General features: G+C 37.7%; 1 long non-coding RNA gene across 1 annotated transcript; it reads left to right on the forward strand.

The window, feature by feature from the left end:
* Nucleotides 1-73: 73 nt before the first annotated feature.
* On the forward strand, nucleotides 74-18,067 carry LOC145522518 (uncharacterized). Its single transcript, XR_014066007.1, has 4 exons — nucleotides 74-634; nucleotides 9,691-9,771; nucleotides 15,481-15,520; nucleotides 16,410-18,067. It is a non-coding gene; the product is annotated as an uncharacterized LOC145522518 (long non-coding RNA).
* Nucleotides 18,068-20,847: the final 2,780 nt, after the last annotated feature.

The following is a 20,847-nucleotide window of genomic DNA, read 5'->3' on the forward strand; positions in this document are numbered from 1 at the left end:
GCGCTCGTGACGTCACACGCACGCCAGCAACCCAGTCCCACGCATGCGTACACGACCGCTAGGGCATACCCGCTGGTCGGTCTCGGGCCTTTGGAGGACGAATAGCGAGATAGTGTCTAGGCCTAAAATGCGTTGGAAGTTTCCCGAATACCTAGAGGATCCAGCGCGTGGCTGGGCGGGTGGCGGCTGTCCTACCCCCGCGCCCCGAATTCCCGCCGATCCACTTAGGGCGGCTCCCGCCAATTTCGAGCAGTCTGTCTGGCGGGAGGCAGAGAAAGGAGAGGCGGTGCTACACGGTTCCTAAATCCCATAACCAATGAAAGGGAAGGGAAGTCGCTCAGTCGTGTCCGACTCTTTGCGACCCCGTGGACTCGAGCCTACCAGGCTCCTTCGTCCATGGGATTCTCCAGGCAAGAATACTGGAGTGGTTTGCCATTTCCTTCTCCAGGGGATCTTCCCGACCCAGGGGTCGAACCCAGGTCTCCCGCATTGGAGGCAGACGCTTTAACCTCTGAGCCACCAGGGAAGTCCCTAAACCAATGAAAAGCCTTTCCCAAACCTAGGCGGGTTTCGTAGATTGGAAGCTCCCGCGGACAGGGCCCTTATTTTAGTTCCCAGTTGTCTCCCCCTAAAGGTAAGAGCTCTAACGCAGTTTTTACAGTGAAATAAATCTAGCAATGAGGAATGCTACTTTTCAGATTTGATTAACCACTTCAATGATTTATAGGACTATGATTTTATGCTATAATTAATGAGCTGTTTAGCTGCTAAGTCTTGTCAGACTCTCTTGAGACCCCATGTGTAGCTGGCCAGGCTCCTGTCTGTCGGATTTCCCAGGCACGAATATTAGAGTGGGTTGCCGGTTTCCTTTGCCAGGGGAATCTTCCCCTCCCAGGGATCAAATCTGCCTCTCTTGCATTGGCATTTGGGTTCTTTACCACTGAGCCACCGTAATTAATGAGATGCTGTTAAATGTGAATCTTCTGCTTATTTTTGATTTCTCCCTCCAATCATTTAAGTGAAACCACCGCAGTGCAAAACTAGAATGAAATAAAGATTCACATAAATATTTCCAAGGCTATTTGGACTGAAACATCTGCTGTACATATATATTTGCATGAAGAAATGGCTAACATGTTTGAAGAAAAAAATTTTTTTCAGCAGGAAGCACGTGTGTTAGCCCATCTTCCCTTTCTCTCCCATCCCAGTATTCATATACCACCAGTTGTGATAACAGTTTGAGCTCTGCAGCTGGTTATTTGAGGAAAACTATCCTAAGTAAGGGGCCAGTTACACATCTTTTCTCAACCTATTTTCAACTTTTCCCTCTTATTCTCTGTGTTGATCTGAAACAAGTAAGACTACCATATAATTCTCCAACAAGGATGGTTTTATTTGGGATCAGTAGAACATGGCAACTAAAGGTTTGCAACCACGGGGAAACATGCAAGACAAAGACTGGAAAGGGAAGAAGAAAGCTGGTATAGAGGGGGAAAGAGAGTCCGGAGGGTTTTAATAAGCAAAGAGTTCACGGCTTTTCATTGAGTCTTTTTTTAACCTTATTTTATATTGGAGTATAGTCAATTAAGAAACAATGTTGTGATTAGTTTCAGGTGAACAGTGAAGGGACTCAGCCATACATATGCACGTGTCCATTCACCCCCAAACTCCCTCCTTTCCTATCCAGGCTGCACATAACATTGAGCAGAGTTCCATGTGCTATACAGTAGGTCCTTTTTGGTTATCTATTTGAAATATAGCAGTGTGTACTTCATCCGAAACTCTGTATCTATCCCTTCCCTCCATCCTCCTCCCTGCAACCACAAGTTCATTCTTTAAACCTGTCAGTCTCTGTTTTGTAAGTTCATTTGTATCAAATATCTTTGCCAGGAAAGGGAAGTCTGTCTTCTTCCTGTTGAGGTCAGCAGGGTGTGAGATCTCACTTTTCTAGTCTCCCAACTCTTATTTTTTTTCCAATATCTAACTGAATTAACAATCACCCAAATTATAGCATTCTGGAAACATAAAGGTAATCACTATCTTTTTAAACTTACCCAAATGTGAACTTATTGGAAAGAAACAAACAAGTTTATAGAAGATATTTGCATAAGCCTCCTGTTTAGCGTAGGCCCAAAGCCTTGCTGGTCATCTTACAGGGTCCTTATAAATGTATAGGACTGAGACAGGATTTACTGTTGGGTCCTACAGGGAAATACACAGGAGCAATTCATTTCTTTGGGAGTGAAACTATCCACTGTTCTTATGACTACTGGTTCTTCATGTCTACTAAAGCCCAAAATTTTAACACTGTGATCATTTCAGGGGAATTTTTTTTTTTTTCAACTGTCACATATAAACTTGGTAACCCAGGACCTATATACATGTTCTTAGTTTTAAAAATATACACCATCTAAACTATCTTTTTAGTTTAATCCTTCAAGTTATCCTTTGCCCTAAAATGAGAAAAAAATCTTACTTTCAGTAAAAAAAAATGGTGAAAAGTGCCAAATTGATCTTTTTGAAAGTGGAGTAAAACGCTGTGGGATTCAAACAGTATAGTTATCAATTTCCTATATACAAAAAAAGAGAGAGATGGTTAGTCCTTATTGATATATAGATATGTCCACCTATCATTCCCAGCAAATCTTAATACAAACATAATAGTTCATTTCCATAAACCCCAAGACAATTTACTCAACAACAAAGTTATATAAATCAGGTATATGTTGGAAAAGTTTAGAACATAAGGACTGTTTTGAAAGGTCAGTTTGACTGTGGAGAATAATATGTCATTGTATCCAATGGTAATTCTAATTGTATCCAATCCAACTCTATTTAATTGAGGTTTCTGCTTTTTTTGTTTGTTTGTTTTTACACTTGTAATTGGCATTTAAATACCTTCTTCCACAGCTTGAGCTTACTATGGGCAAGGAGAATTGTTTGCTATTGTGACCAATGTGACCAATTGTGACCAATGTCTGGCACATTGTAGATGCTGAATATTTGTTGAATGAACGAGTGTTCAGGAAAAATAAATTCTCTTTCCTCACCTCTGGATTCCATCATTCCATTTCACCCTTAATTTACCCTATTACATTGAAATTGTCATTCCAAGATAACTGAAGATTTCTTTGTTGCTAAGCCAAAAGGACACTTTTTAGTCTTTCTTACTCATCTTTTAAAAAAGTATTTTCATCTTGCTACTGTAACTGCACAAGGCCTTATGGGGCCTCTCTGGGACAGACCCTCTCCCCTCATGTCCTCCACTTGCCTCTTGTCTGTAAAAAAACTTTAGCCAAATAATAAATTTAATCAGAAAAATGAGAAAATGCAGAAACAAAGGAAAACTGTCAAACAAGATGAAATAATGATAGTTTAGCTATTAAAGTCAAAGACAGTTTTTCTTAAGGGCTATATAAAACATTCTGCACCATATCTTTTGAACTATTTTGCAGATACTAAAACCACCATCAGACGAATTTGCCCACAGACATGCTGCCCACAAGCATGTAGACTCACAGACCATTTGGAACCAGAAGTTGATGATGTTGACTCCTGGTTATCTCATCACCAGCCAAACAAAAGGATGTCCATGAACTCAGCATGTACCCTGAAACCTTCTCATGAGCATGTAGCTCTTTTTCTCTTTCCCCTGTGTAACTTCCAAGCAAACCATGGGGAGTAGGGACTCAGTTCTTTGGTCCATTAGTCAACCTTCTCCTCAGGATTGCCAGCTTCCTCAATAATGTTCTTTCCTTTTACCCAGTACTGGTCTCTCATTATTAGATTCTTGAGCCATGAGCAACCAAATTTAAGTTTGGTAACACTACCACATGTTCTTAGTTTTTCTTTTACCCTCTATCAACAGAAATTGGTAAAGTTTTCTTTTTTTCTTTCCTCTTAAAGCCTATGAATGTCCATATTCTACTATGATGAAGATATCTAAGTGAGGTGTACAAAACTGCTTTTTTTGTTGTGATTGTTCTCAATTACTCTAGGACCCAAATGCTCCCTACACATTCAAGCAACTTCCAATCTTGTTCTTCATAACCTCCCAGTTAGTGGCTGAGCTGGGGATGGGTCTGGCTCCAGATCCTACACTTTTCTTCCTCACATTTGCAATTAGTTTGTCCTACAAATGGAAAAAAAACTGGATATGAAATACAGTATAATTTAAGATAATAAGAGGAGGAAAAAAGATTGATATAAAAAGATACACTAAGACTAGCAATTAATGTAACAGCATTTCAAGTTATAATTTTTAAAGGTGCAAAGAAGGAAGTTTTGGTATAAAATCTACAATGTAAAAATGTTCACTTTAAAGAAAAGTTAAAATGAGATTCTCACTAATAAAAAAATAAGTGCTAAAAGTAGAAATTTTAATTAAGAAAAAGCATGAATATAAGGATTCAGTGCTCCCCTAGTGGCTCAGTGGTAAAGAATCCACCTGTCATTGTAAGAGATGCAGGAAATGTGAGCTTAATCCCTCGGTCTGGAAGATTCCCTGGAGTAGGAAATGACAACACACTCCAGTGTTCTTGTTTGGAGAATCTCATGGACAGAGGAGCCTGGCAGGCTACAGTCCATGGGATCACAAAGAGTCGGACACAGCTGAGCATGATGGATGGATACTTTTTCCTAAGTAACTGACCAGAAGGAAATAAATTAATCTACAAGCTTCTGGTACTTCTTATCTCTCATAAGCATTTTTAAACTGCTCTTACCTATTTATTTTTCAATATTGATATTTTGAGTTGAATTTTCTAGTCACCCAACACTCCAAATTTATTTCCTATACATTAATTGTGGGGTTGTTACTCATTCCCATTGCAATCAGCTATCTTCCTGCAAGCATTTGGTATCATGTTGCACCCCAAGCGCTAGACAATATCATGGTCTACTTATTCTTTAGTTTTCCTAACAGTAATAACTAGATTATATTGTTTAGAGTTCGTTCCTTGCAACCTAATAGCATTTGTGTCCAATCCTAATGAACATATCAGTAACTGTATAAAATCTTATTTCTAAAGCATCAAATTTTTATATTGTTATATAGTTTAAAAGATGTTTCAAATGTAAATTTATAGCAACTTTATATTTCAAGCATAAATTTAAATAAGGAATGTAATCAAGGATATATTATGAAAACAATAAAGATTTTTAAAACATAATATTGAATATCACAAATTGAGAAAAACACTAGAGCCTATTGAAGAGATTTCACCACGATTTCTGTATTTTAGTAGTATTTTTTTAAAATTACATATAACTTCCAGTTATCATCACATCAAGTTCAGTGAAAAGCTCTGTCTGAGAGGAATACTAAGGGATAAATCACACACTAAGGAAAAAGTGAATGACTGGAAACAGAACATCACAGCCTGAACATTTAGTAAACCTTACAGGGATACAGATACACGAAGGAAGGGTGAGCAAAGCAAGAAGGACCATGATCTTATCAGAAAGAAGAGTGAGACACTCTCCTTTTTGGACTATGCCATTAGGCACCTAAGTAACTCATAGAATCTAAGAGGCACACGGTTGATTGAAACACGCTGTCTCAACAGAGATAAATTTTTGTTAAGTTACACTAAAGATAAGTATTGGAAAAGAATTCTGCATTTACAGTATCAACATAAGTGAATTCAGAATAAGATTCTCTGAGAAAACTGTTTATAGAGAAAAAAAAAATTAAAAGAAAAAAAACCTCGAGGTGCCAATGTATGAGATGAAACAGGTTGCCTAAGAAAACAGTTCTTTGCTTCTCTGTAGGGGTGGAGAAGAGAGAGGAACTGAGAGGGAACCAGCAGAATGCCAGAGGGTATACTTGATTACCTGAAGAGATGTCATTTTTTGATGCCTGTGCTGTACTTCATTAACCCATTAAAAAAATTCTAATTTGGTAAAGTTGTTGATCACATGAAATTAAAAGACGCCTACTCCTTCAGAGAAAAGTTGTGACCAACCTAGACAACATATTAAAAAGCAGAGACATTACTTTGCCAACAAAGGTCCATCTAGTCAAGGCTATGGTTTTTCCAGCAGTCATGTATGGATGTGAGAGTTGGACTGTAAAGAAAGCTGAGCACCGAAGAATTGACGCTTTTGAACTGTGGTGTTGGAGAAGACTCTTGAGAGTCCCTTGAACAGCAAGGAGATCCAACCAGTCCATCCTAAAGGAAATCAGTCCTGAATGTTCATTGGAAGGACTGATGTCGAAGCTGAAACTCTAATACTTTGGCCACCTGATGCGAAGAGCTGACTCATTGGAAAAGACCATGATGCTGGGAAAGATTGAAGGCCGGAGGAGAAGGGGATGACAGAGGATAAGATGGTTGGATGGCATCACTGACTCAATGGACATGAGTTTGAGTAAACTCCGGGCATTGGTGATTGACAGGGAGGCCTGGCATGCTGCATTCCATGGGGTCACAAATAGTCAGACACGACTGAGCGACTGAACTGAGCTGAACTGATTGATCACAGTAAGGAAGTAAGGGATCTGGTCTATGTTCAGACTGATACAAGTATAATTGAGGCAGCACACACTGAAGAGAGAGAAAGAAAAATAAAAATGAAAGACCTGCTTAAAATGAACAGACATGAAGGATAGATTAGTTAAAGAGGAACTTTCAATTTCTTAATACTGTAGATGTATGGGTTTATGCCTTGAGTTTAGAGTCACTATTTCCTGAATGTCCTGCAGAGTATACTAGGAGGATGGTTCTGGAAAATCCTGCATGCAATAATACTCACATATAGAACTTTATATAATCTTAGGATAAAAAAAAATGTGTTAGACTTCAAAATATATGTTTTAAAAAGACTCTGGTCCAATTCTGAAAGTTGGAGAGAACGGTAGCAGGTAGTAAAGTGTAATCTGATTTTTTTTTCTCTTTTTTACCCATCTTTTTTGAGTGATCAAAAATAGACACACTTTTAAATCCTTCATAATGAATAGTTTTAAATAATGGAAAATTGATTAGGAGGTTGCATGTTTGTTTGTTTTTTTTTTAGTTCACCATGGTTTTTTGGCATAATTGAGAACCATTTGCTTTAGGTTCAAAACATGTTTTTAACACAAAAAGACATTTTGTACTTTTGTCAGATCTTTCTTCTATTAGTTTAAATAGAATCTGCATTTATTCATTACATTCATACATTTTTGAGGAAATAGAAAAGTCAACATCATAGAGTCCCCTTGATGAAAATTGAGGTTATGTTATTCTTTTCTCACTTGTGTACAATAACAGTGAGAAGTTCTGTAGCTAAATGACAGTTTATCTTTTCTCCCTACAGTGATAGATTATAGCTACTGTATTAGAGGATGAAATATCATTTGTGTTGGCCCTACTTTTATCTAGTCCTCAGTAGTAAAAAATTTAGTCCAAAGCATCTTTCCTATGATTAGAGTAGAATAGAAATGATTACCATATAATCATATTTGAAAAACTTCTAGTTTAATTAGGGTATATTCAACCCAGCGTACAGTGTCAAAGTCTGGCACTGTCAAAGTCTGGCACAGTCAAAGGAATAGAACAGATGGAGAAAAACAAATACTTTGCTTTTCCTACTTATAAGATGGTGTAAACGAGTCCAAAGTCTAGATGCATGTTTGTTTAACAGTTTTGTAACTCTATCAAAAAGAAAGGAATTGGTAAAAAGAAAATTTATTCTTTCTGCTTTGTCGTTCATACTGACCATGAAGAATTGTTTATGTACTCCAAGTAATCCACTAATCAATTCTATTCATATTAAATTTATAATACTAATAATATTAATCCTGATAAATCTCAATTTTCCCTCATATTAAACATTCTTCTTTTCTTTCAATTTCTGCCCATTAGCCTTTATATCAAACCATACATTCCTCCCTCAGAAAAATTCTATCCTCTTTGCCACAATTATACATTCAGGAATGAGCATGTGGCCCAAGGACAGATGAAAAGATATTTGCTGGGGACTTCTGGGAGAAAATGTTTTCCTCTCTCTGTTGTCAAAGCAACAGTATGGCAAACCAGCCTCCCATCTTTCTGATACAAAGTGAGGAAACATGTAGATCAATTACTCCTGTGTGCCACTCCATGGCAAAAAAGGAAACAAATTTAAGATGAAGCCAGTCTGTGGTAAAGGAGCAAAATGTCAGATTTTTTAAAAAATTGCATTTGATAACTTTAAGCCTTTGTATCACCTAACTCTGAAATTCACATGCTTCTGAATTTCAAGTTTTATGAACTTGTTTCAATTTTACATGACTGTCAGTCAAAAGAAGACTTCTCTCAGGCTAGCACCAGGGAATTCATAGGTGTAAGACATCTAACATTTCTAATAATAATCTAATATTTTCATATGCATCCTAGATATCTTCACTCATATGTCTGGAAGATATCTCCAACTTGCAAACCAGAACAGGTTCAAGAGAGAACTCCAGATGTTATGAACTCCAAATTGTTCCTTTTTAATATTCTCTAATTCAATGAACGGCACCACTTTCATGCAACTAATTACTCAGGCTAAACCACCTTGAGAATGCTCTTACTTCTTCTAACACTCCACAACCAGTCTGAAAGTTCTGTTGTCTCTGTTTTCAGATCATATCCTATTCTGGATCCAGGCACTTGCCATCACCTCCATCAAGTCAATTATCTTCCACTGTTTCAAAGTAACAGCCTTCTAAAATGGATTGCTAACTATCATTCTTATCATTTTATATCTTCCCCACATGGGTTCCAGAGGGATTCTTTAAAAATATATTGAGAAAATGTCACTTCCGCTTACAATATCTTTCAGTGGTTTTTCACCACACTCATTAAAAAAAAAAAAAAAATCTAGCTTCTCACCACTTCCACTTTTACATTCAGATATTCCCCCCAGTCTCTCTGCTAAAAAGTACAGACCCTCTGCTGTTTTGGAAACAGACTAAACTCACTGAAATTCTCTTCTCCAAATATTCAAGAAACTTGGCTCTCTTCCTTGAGGTCTCTACTGAAAAGTCGCCTTGCTGGAGGGTGGTTTCCTAACCATTTGTTTACTATTCTTTTACTAGCTTGTATTAGTTCTAAAGCAAATAGGTGACTATATATTATCAGTCCAAATGACAATATTTGACCTCCAGATCTGTTGATAACTGAGCATCTACTCTTAGATTTTTCAGTGATAAGAACTATAATCAAGTTTTGCTTACAACATTTTGACAAGAGGTTGTTTTTTGTTTTGTTTTGTTTTCATTTGCAACAAAATAGTACAAGTTTTTAACTCTCCATGAGCCAAAATCTGAGCTTGGCTATATTATGTAAACCTCACTATTAGAACTACTGCCATCTCCTTTTCGTTACCAGTTCCATTACTCTTTCCTTTTTGAAACGTGAGACCACCTATATCAACAGTAAGGAGTAGGAGCAGATGCTAGATCTTAGAAGGAGAAAGTCACATAGAGGACTGTGTTGAGCATAGATGTGACTTTCAGTGTAGCGATGAAGCCAGCTTCAAGATAAACCACAGATCCCTAGTCTTAGGAAACCAGAAGGGATGGGGTACAAATGATTTGGTCTATACATGGAAGGCTCTTCTGGCAGAGAGCAGGTCAAAGAAGAAGAGTGAGAAGGTCTAAAAAGGCAGAGAGGGCATATGGTATATGCTAGGTATCTCTGTCTCACTTTTTGAAAACTGATTTACACCTATCTATTCCAGGACACAGAATTAGAAGGTAAAGCACTTACCCTTGGGGAACAGTAAACAAAAAGAAAAAGTCCAGACAGCAAAAACCTCAAGGTAAAACAAACCTCATCCAAACTATTTGTTTTTGAGAATGAATCAGCAATCCGTGACAAAACAGTAATATGAACACTTTTCAGAACATTTTGGGACCTGTAATTGATAGGTGATTGATAATCTAATTCTGGTTTCTTAGAGGCCTTTGGCAAATACAATTATCTATTACCCTAGTCTAGCACTGTTGTTAATCTTGGAGAACTGTAAAAAGAAAAAAAAAACTCCTATAAACTATTAATATAAGATGAAATATGAAAATGATAAGACTTTCCAGAATAGTATATGGGGCAATTTACACAGACCTATATATACTTCACAACTTTCCCGCTTTCCCCAGATTCAAATAATAAAATACATACTACAGCTAGAGTCATATTTGTTAGATTGATGGGCTAAGCACATTCTAATTATAATTGCATACTTTGATTACTCTCTGATAGCTCCAAGTTTAACTGTTAGACTTTCGAAGCTATCTTTGACATATCCCCCATTTTTTAATGAAAGCAAATATTAAAACAACAGTCATTTAAGTGAGAGAGCAAATATCCACATTTTTGCGTCGATTCATCTACACCATGCCTGTGACCTGAGATCCGTATTCTGTGGAGATGGCTACCACAGAGGCGAAAAACAAGGACACTATTAAATACTGAAAATCCCCATGCATGGGTGCTTAGTCACGTCTGAGTCTTTGCACCTCCGCGGACTGTAGCCCGCCAGGCCCTTCTGTCTGTGGAATTCTCCAGGCAAGAATACTGGAGTGGGTTGCCATTTCCTCCTCCAGGGGAATCTTCCCCATCCAGGGATGGCATCAGTATCTTTTGTGTCTCTTGCATAGGCAGGTTGATTCTTTACCACTAGTGCCACCTGGGAAGCCCTAAAACCCCTAAAGTTAATTAAATTACAAGCTTTAAAGGGCCCCTTTCAATTAGGACCACTAGATAATACAATATCTAATGATACTCTTCAGAACTTTGCACCACAGATTATTGTGTTTTAATGTGTAAGCCATAATAAAGCCATTCTTCTACCATTATGGGCTTTGCAATCTGCCCCATCTCTTAAATGCAAATGGAAAAAACATTCTGCAAGTGACAAATTCCCTCACCAAAAATACAGCTAACACAACCTCCTAAATTTCTAGAATAAATAAAGCCACAAAGATACTATATAATTTCAGACCAGAGAAAAAAATCAGGCTTCTTATCAGTAATCATAGGAAGTGCCGAACAAGGACATTGGATAGACGTGGAGGACTAAACATAAGAATCCTCTCCTGGCCAAATCCCTTTTAAATAGCCATATATATATTTTACAAGATAATAAATATAAAGTGGTGATGGAAAACTAGAATATCTTTTGTCAATTAGCCATGCAATTTGAGGAATTAGTTACATACATAAAACAGAGAAAAGAGGCTCATGCAAACTACAGCCCAAAAGACATTAGGAGGAGGACAGAGGGACAGATGTGAAATGATGTTCACCAAACGATGATTCAGTAACAGAGCAACACATTAAAATGGTTGCGGAGATCCCCAGAGAAGGGATTACTTGGGTGAGTGCATGGGAATAGCTGGACAGAATCGTCTCCTTTTCTGGGCATCAGCTGCTTTTGCCCTCAGAGAAAAGGGGTGAGAGTCAGTGCCTGCGTCATTGAAACCAGACATAATCAGACAGAAGTCTCAGGCAGTCGACCAGCATTTCAATCCCATGATTTCCTGAGGCCAGCTCTGATGTCAGAGCATATATCCACAGCCAGCCAAACAGAAATTAACAAACAAAATTATAAGGAACTAGTTTGAGGAGAATATGCTTTATTAGGGCTTCCCAGGTAGCTCAGTGTATAAAGAATCCACCTGCAATGCCGGAAACACAGGAAACATGGGTTCTATCTGTGAGTCGTGAAGATCCCCTGGAGGAGGGCTTGGCAACCCACTCCAGTACTCTTGCCTGGAGAATCCCAAAGAAAGAGGAGCCTGGTGAACGACAGTGCATAGGGTTGCAAAGAGTCAGACGTGACTAAAACAACTGAGCAAGCACAGACAAGTGCTTTATTATATAAGTTGCCAAACCCAATTTTTGAAGAAATTAATCTCAGTATTTAAGAGACCAAACAGAAGACTTTGAAAGGCATTTACTCCACATCTTTAGACTGAGCCAAGGTGTTATAAAAATATCAGAAATAGTAACATCACTTATCATAGATGTGGGCTTGCCTGGTGAATCAGTGGTAAAGAATCTGCCTGCCAGTGCAGGAGGACCAGGTTTGATCCTGGGTGGAGAATAACCTCTGAAGAAGGAAATGGTAACCTTCTATAGGATTCTTGTGTGGGAAGTCCTATAAATATAGCAACCTGGTGGGATACAGTCCACAGGGTCACAAAAGAGTCAGACACGACTTAGCGAATAAACAGCAACAAGAAATCATAGATGTAGATTACTCAGTTCAGTTCAGTCGCTCAGTCATGTCTGGCTCTTTGCAACCCTAAGGACTGCAGCACTCCAGGCCTCACTGTCCATCACCAACTCCCAAAATTTACTCAAACTCATGTTCACTGAGTCGGTGATGCCATCCAACCATCTCGTCCTCTGTCGTCCCCTTCTCCTCCCGCGTTGAATCTTTCTCAGCATCAGATTGTTTTCAAATGAATCAGCTCTTTGCATCAGGTGGCCAAAGTATTGGAGTTTCAGCTTCAACATCAGTCCTTCCAATGAACACTCAGGACTGATTTCCTTTAGGGTGAACTGGTTGGATCTCACTGCAGTCCAAGGGACTCTCAAGAGTCTTCTCCAACACCACAGTTCAAAAGCATCAATTCTTCTGCGCTCAGCTTTCTTTATAGTCCAACTCTCACATCCATACATGACTACTGGAAAAATCATAGCCTTGACTAGGCAGATCTTTGTTGGCAGAGCAATGTCTCTGCTTTTTAATATGCTGTCTAGCTTGGTCATAACTTTCCTTCCAAGGAGTAAGCGTCTTTTTATTTCATGGCTGCAATCACCATCTGCAGTGATTTTGGAGCCCAAAAAGATAAAGTCAGCCACTGTTTCCACTGTTTCCCCATTTATTAGCCATGAAGTGATGGGACCGGATGCCATGATCTTAGTTTTCTGAATGTTGAGCTTTAAGTCAACTTTTTCACTCTCCTTTTTCACTTTCATCAAGAGGCTCTTTAGCTCTTCTTCACTTTCTGCCATAAGGGTGATGTCATCTGCATTTCTGAGATTATTGATATTTCTCCCAGCTATCTTGATTCCAGCTTGTGCTTCTTTCAGCCCAGCATTTCTCATGATGTACTCTGCATATAAGTTAAATAAGCAGGGTGACAATATACAGTCTTGATGTACTCCTTTTCCTATTTGAAACTAGTTTGTTGTTCCATGTCCAGTTCTAACTGTTGCTTCCTGACCTGCATACAAATTTCTCAAGAGGCAGGTCAGGTTGTCTGGTATTCCCATCTCTTTCAGAATTGTCCACAGTTTGTTGTGATCCACACAGTAAAAGGCTTTGGTGTAGTCAGTAAAGCAGAAGTAGATGTTTTTCTGGATGTCTCTTGCTTTTTCGATGATCCAGCAGATGTTGGCAATTTGATTTCTGGTTCCTCTGCATTTTCTAAATCCAGCTTAAACAACTGGAAGTTCACGGTTCACGTATTGCTGAAGCCTGGCTTGGAGAATTTTGAGCATTACTTTACTAGCGTGTGAGATTAGTGCTATTGTGCGGTAGTTTGAGCATTCTTTGGCATTGTCTTTCTTTGGGATTGGAATGAAAACTGACCTTTTCCAGTCCTGTGGCCACTGCTGAATTTTCCAAATTTGCTGGCACATTGAGTGCAGCACGTTCACAGCATCATCTTTTAGGATTTGAAATAGCTCAACTGGAATTCCCTCACCTCCACTAGCTTTGTTCGTAGTGATGCTTTCTAAGGCCCACTTGGCTTCACATTCCAAGATGTCTGGCTCTAGGTGAGTGATCACACCATCATGATTATCTGGGTCGTGAAGATCTTTTTTTACAGTTCTTCTGTGTATTCTTGCCACCTCTTCTTAACATCTTCTGCTTCTGTTTGGTCCATACCATTTCTGTCCTTTATTGTGCTCATCTTTGCATGAAACATTCCCTTGGTATCTCTAATTTTCTTGAAGAGATCTCTAGTCTTTCCCATTCTATTGTTTTCCTCTTATCTCTTTGCACTGATCACTGAGGAAGGCTTTCTTATCTCTCCTTGCTATTCTTTGGAACTGTGCATTCAGATGGGTTTATCTTTCCTTTTCTCATTTGCTTTTTGCTTCTCTTCTTTTCACAGCTATTTATAAGGCCTCCTCAGACAACCATTTTGCCTTTTTGCATTTTGAGGGGTGGGGGCGTTGGAATATAAGAGGCACACATAAAACAAAGTCAGATTATAAAAGCTGACAACAAAGGTGGCTAACAAAATATTTTAACATGGAGTAGATAAAAACTTTTGCCAAGTATTTTCCTATAGAATCAAATAGCTTAATAAATTAAAAAATTTTTTCTAATTGTTTAAAGCCTTCCATGCATGAAGATTTCAGGGCAGAAATATAGGAATCAAAGGAGAAATCATAAAACAAAATAAGTGGGAACAAAAATAATACCACAATAATAATACAACACTTGAAGCATCCACACAATTTTAAACAATCTATCTAATGAGGGTTTCCCTCATTCATAACCTCAGTGGTGATGAATCTGCCTACCAATGCAGGAGACGCAGCTTCAATCCCTGTGTCTTGAAAATACCCTGGAGAAGAAAATGGCAACCCACTCCAGTATTCTTGCCTGCAAAATCCCATGGACAGAAGAGAATGGCAGGCAAAGCCCATGGGTTTGCAAAAGAGTTGGACATGACATAGTGACTAAACAGCAACAGCTCTCTAATGAAGGACAAATTTCAGTATATTGAATTAAATGTAAAGATAAAAAAGCATTTAATCATTAGAAGGAGATAGTTGTGGAAGTTTGCCAGCATAGTCATTATACACATACCTAGAATCCATGTAGAGGAGAATGCAACAATTTGAACCTAAAAGAGTTAAAAATAGAAATAAAGAAAAATTTCTGAGATAAAATTTTTGATTCAATAAACAGAAGGTGGACATTGAATTCTAATTAAAATTGGCTCAGACTTATAAATACTATGACACTTTTATTTACATTTCCTGGACTTAAAACTGAAGAAAGATACCTATGGATTTTCAGCCACCAAATCAAAATGGAAGAGTAACTTATTTTAAACCACTTGTCAGATTGGTTTTAACCTTCACTACAACATTTTTCATTGTTAGAAAGTAATAAAGCAATTCTAGGAAACCCTCAAGTAGAAAAAGTATGACTCAAATATTTTGTACAATTCTAAATTTTTGCTTATCTATAAAAGCAGTAGACAAGTGACCATAGATGACTCTTGCTGTTGCAAGCTTTGGAAAAAAGATTGCTTTAATTTGGATAGTCTATGTTATTTCAAAAATAAAATTAAAAGGATTTACCAAAAGCTGGACTTCATAAAGACTTCAAGATGAAAATGTGGTTTTTGAACATCCTACAAAGGGAGGTAAATGAAAAGTTTCCCATGCTATTCTCCCATATATTCTTCTTTTCTCAGAGCTCATTCCAGGAAATGGGTTTGTGTAAATGTTATGCAAGTCTTCCCAATGAAACTCTTTTTTATCTTACTTTCAGTTACCTTCCTGGAACAATGAATACTGGAACTTGGACAAAAGTAAAGAAAGTTCTTTTTTTTTTTCACATTTGTATGCATAATTTTATTAGATTAAGCTTAGGTATAAATGGCAAATATTTCTTATAATTTTGATTATGATAAATATTGATAAATATGACATTATATTATAAATATGACATTATATTATTATTATGACACAATATTGATAAATATTGACATTTTGATAAATATTTTCCTTCTTAATGAAAACTGTCTGCCTTGATATTACTCATTAGTAAGTAGATAAAAACCAAACATCTTTACTGTGTAGCTCAGGAAACCCAGCTCAGTGCTCTGTGGTGACCTAAATGGGAAAGAAATCCAAAAAAGAGTGTATATATATATATATATATTTGGCTGATTCACTTTTTGCTGTACAGTAGAAACTAATACACAATTGTAAAACAACTATGTATCAAAAAATTAATTAAAAAATACTTGTTTCTCTTTTTTGGTGATTTTGTTTAGTCACTAAGTTATGTCCCACTCTTTGCAACCTCATGGATTGTAGCCCACCAGTCTCCTCTGTCCATGGGATTTCCCAAGCAAAAATCCTGGAGAGGGTTGCCATTTCTTTCTCCATGATTTCTCTCTTTAGCTACTTATATTTTCTGCATCTTAAGTCTGATGATAAATGGCAGAGATTTTCTCTTTGCTTTTCCCCTTTCTATTTCCAATTCTACTATAAAGGCATATATAAATTAAAATAAGAGACAATTCTCCATGTTGAAAATAAAGGAGAGACTTCCCTCACCCCTTTTCTTAGAATATTTGCTTTAGAAAGCTGCAATTGATAAGTTTTTCCTTTTTCTCTGAAACTTATGTAAATCTTTTAGAAACGAAATAAAATTCTTAAAGAGTTTTATAACCCAGCTACCTCTCTCTCTAGGAAACTGGAAGGCATCTCCTTGAAATGAAATCAACAAGGAAGAGAGCATCCCAATCTTCTCATTTTTGAGGGATAGTTGCAAAATCACCTCCTAGAATGAGAACAGAACTCTTTCAGAGAGGGGAAAAGGAAGTGGAGAGGGTTGTGGGAAAGAAAGCATCCAAGCATTTTCATTGGTTGACTTGTGACCATTCTCACTGGCTGACTTCTCACTGCCAAGAGACAAGGAGTCTATCTTCTTCCTGTTAAGCTTCATTAGATACTGGTCACAGGGTGTGAGAGCTCCCCTTCTGGTCTCCTGACTTTTTAAAATTCAGCTTTCTGTTTATTAACTTACAGTCCAGTAAAATCTCACTGGAGACCCAACGTTTTATAACCAAGTTAACTCTGTTCTAAGCCAATGTCTAACTATGCAGTAACATTGCAATTTTATTACAGGATAGACAAATTCAAGGTTATTGTTGATAAAAATCTTTGGCTGTATAGTAAAATGTTTTTTGTGCTTATTCTCAGAAATGTATTTTACCAATTATTGTCATCAGTTCCAGAGAATTCTTTTTTATAGTACTAGTTACACAGCAGAACCTAAGAAAGACTAAAGAATGAAAAGTGACTTAATTAAGTTGCCATAACTGGATCTGAGCATTTTTTATTTTGAAATAAAACTGCAAGCACTTAAATATTTTGAAGTTAACATTTTATTAGGATAAACAGAGGAAGTTCCCACATCTCTTTGTATTAAATTGTTCCAGGCTATTTGGCTTCATAGCTGTTTACAAGTAGCTAGTGCATTGATTTATAGCATAAAGGCTATCTCTGCAACCAGAGAGGCTAGTTATTTTATTACTTGGTAACTAGAATCTTAGGTTGTGAAAATTCAGCAAAGTCTACATAGAGAAGAGTATGCCCTCCCAATCTGTAGTTCATATACATAGTTTGTGTAAAATTTAAAGTAAATCACCTAAAAAATGAAGATATTTTGAAATGAAAACAGTCATATTACTTTGAATTCTTATGTTCAACCATTACCTCACACTGATTTCAAAATCTTTCTGTGAACACTTATATAACAGAAAAAGTGGTAGGTAAACTATAACACCAATGGAAATCTTTATAGAAAATTTAAATTTATCAAGTGACAAAAACATATACATTGTATTTTGTACTTGACATTATTCTTGCAGTTCTGATAATTTATACAAAAATACTTAAGAGTTTTAGGACTAATTTTTAATTAGTGTTGTCTAGGAAACTGTTATCATTTTCACAGTCTCTATTGGGATGGGTCAGATATTAAATTTTCACTGTAATGGAAAGAATGCAGGCAGTAATACTTTTTCTTTTTGACTTAACAGAAAACTTCTGAGATAAATACAAGGCTTTTTTTTTTCCTTGTTCTTTTGGGGAGAATGTCATTTTCCATTTATCAATAACTAATTGAAAGACTATTGAAGCCTTTGCATCTTTAATGAAAAGCCCTTATATTACTTTGTGGCGCTACTGTTATTTGACATCCAGACAACTCAATGGAAACTTTTAAATAATGGTTATAGAAAAGTGAATGAACTGCAAAACCCGATATGCTTAAAACAAAAATATTACACTTTCACCTAAATGTGAAAATGAGCTGATTATTTCTACAAGGTAAAAAAAAAAAAGTTCTTTAGAAGGTAATTAACATAATAATAAAAACATCACTTGTAAAGATTTTAAAAGATTAAATTATGAGAAAATGAGATTAAAATCTACTGGGAAATGCAACAGAGCAAAACAATTCTTTATGAAATAAGCTCACACAGCTAAGGAAGGCAATATCAGCTGTTAATTTTGTTGCAATGGCATGTTTAAATCTTCATCCTACGACACTGAACCTGTAGAATTACACAAAATCAAATACATATTTTAATAAATTGAAAGTGTGCTTCCCAGGTAACTCAGTGGTAAAGAACCAGCCTGCCAATGCAGGGGACTCTAGAGACTCCAGTTCGATCCTTGGGTCACGAAGATCCCTTGAAGAAGGAAATGGCTGACCCACTCCAGTATTCCCACCTGGAAAATCCCATGGACAGAGGAGCCTGGAGAGTTACAGTCCATGTGTTAGGGGAAGTACACTGACTGAAACCACCCACCCTGGCCAGGCACCATAGTAATCATTTGCATGAGTTGTTTTATGACGGAAAGTCCTGGTAAGGAACATAGAACTAATAAGCCACCATCAACCACAAGAGTCCAGGAAAGGTCAAAAGGTGATACCATGCGTCCAGAATGCTTCTCACTGGCATCGATTTTGGCTGAGCAATGCGTGCACCACCAGGAAGGACTCTGCGTCAGAATGATTGGCCAAAGACAACCGGAAACTGATCCCATCACCATAAAACCCGAGACTGCTAGCCAGAGCTGGCAGAACAGTTCTCCTGGGTTCTCTTACCCTACTGCTCTCCTCCTGGGAGCCCCTTCCCAATAAAATCTCTTGCTTTGTCAGCACATGTGTCTCCTCAGATTCATCTCTAAGTGTTAGACAAGACTGCACTTTCGGCCCTGGAAGGGGTCCCCCTTCCTGCAACTCAAGGGGTCGCAAAGACTCAGATAAGAGTGAGTACACACACATATGCCCATGTTTAAATTAGATCAACTTTCAACCAAAACACAAGTTCAAGAATATATAAAATAATGTCATCATGTAATATAAAACAAAGTTTTATGTTCTGTAAGACCTTTGAGAAATGGAGTATTTCCTGCCATATTAGTAAAAAGGACTGCACAGTCATCGACAGTTGCAGCCCTTCAATGTGAGCTGAGGAGCCCTGAGGGAACGCAGGAAGGAGAGGAATACCTGCCGTTTAGCAGCCATCAAAATACAGCCACTCCCTAAGGCGAACCCTGAGGGTGTCAAATCAAAGGGATCACAAGGACCACAGCCTTGTCTAACTCAGTGAAACTATGAGCCATGCCATGTAGGACCACCCAAGACAGACGGGTCATGGTGGAAAGTTCTGACAAAACGTGTTCCACTGGAGAAAGGAATGGCAAACTGCTTCAGTATTCCTACCTTGAGAACCCCATGAACAGTATGAAAAGGCAAAAAGATAGGACACTGAAAGATGAACTCCCCAGGTCAGTAGGTGCCCAATATACTAATGGAGATCAGAGGAGAAATAACTCCAGAAAGAATGATGAGACGGAGCCAAAGCAAAAAGAAGGCCCAGTTGTGGATGTGACTGGTGATGGAAGCAAAGTCCCATGCTGTAAAGAGCGATATTGCATAGGAACCTGCAACATTAGGTTCATGAATCAAGGAAAATCAGAAGTGGTCAAACAGTATATGGCAAGACTGAACATCGACATTTTAGGAATCAGCAAACTAAAATGGATTGGAATGGGTGAACTTAACTCAGATGACCATCATATCTACTACTGTGGGCAAGAATGCCTTAGAAGATATGGAGTAGCCCTCATAGTCAACAAAAGAGTCCGAAATGCAGTACTTGGATGCAATTTCAAAAACAACAGAATGATCTCTGTTTGTTTCCAAGGGAAACCATTCAATATCACAGTAAGCCAAGTCTATTCCCTGACCAGTAATGCTGAAGAAGCAAGTTGAATGATTCTATGAAGACCTACAAGACCTTCTAGAACTAGCACACAAAAAAGATGTCCTTTTCATCATAAGGGACTGGAATGCAAAAGTAGGAAGTCAAGAAATACCTGAAGTAACAGGCAAATTTGGCTTTGGAGTACAAAATGAAGCAGAGCAAAGACTAACAGAGTTATGCCAAGAAAACGCACTGGTCATAGCAAACACCCTCTTCCAACAACACAAGAGAAGGCTCTACACATGAACATCACCAGATGGTCAACACTGAAATCAGATTGATTATATTCTTTGCAGCTAAAGATGGAGAAGCTCTATACAGTCAGCAAAAACAAGACCGGGAGCTGACTGTGGCTCAGATATTGCAAAATTCAGACTTAAAATGAAGAAAGTAGGTGAAACGACTAGACCATTCAGATATGACCTAAATCAAATCCCTTACGATTATACAGTGGAAGTGACAAATAGAGTCAAGGGATTAGATCTCGTAAAGTGCCTGAATAATTGTGGACGAAGGTTTGTGACCTTGTACAGGAGGCAGTGATCAAGAATATCCCCAAGAAAAAGAAATGCAGAAAGGCAAAATGGTTGTCTGAGGAGGCCTTGCAAACAGCTGAGAAAAGAAGAGAAGCTAAAGGCAAAGAAGAAAAGGAAAGACATTCCCATCTGAATGCAGTGTTCCACCAAAAAGCAAGGAGAGATAAGAAAGCCTTCTTCAAGATCAATGCAAAGAAACAGAGGAAAACAATAGAATGCGAAAGACCAGAGATCTCTTCAAGAAAATTAGAGATACCAAGGGAACATTTCATGCAATGATGGGCACAATAAGGACAGAAATGGTATGCA

The sequence above is a fragment of the Giraffa tippelskirchi genome, chromosome 10, assembly GCF_054371585.1.
Source record: "Giraffa tippelskirchi isolate mGirTip1 chromosome 10, T2T-mGirTip1v1.2.pri, whole genome shotgun sequence".
Taxonomy (NCBI): domain Eukaryota; kingdom Metazoa; phylum Chordata; class Mammalia; order Artiodactyla; family Giraffidae; genus Giraffa; species Giraffa tippelskirchi.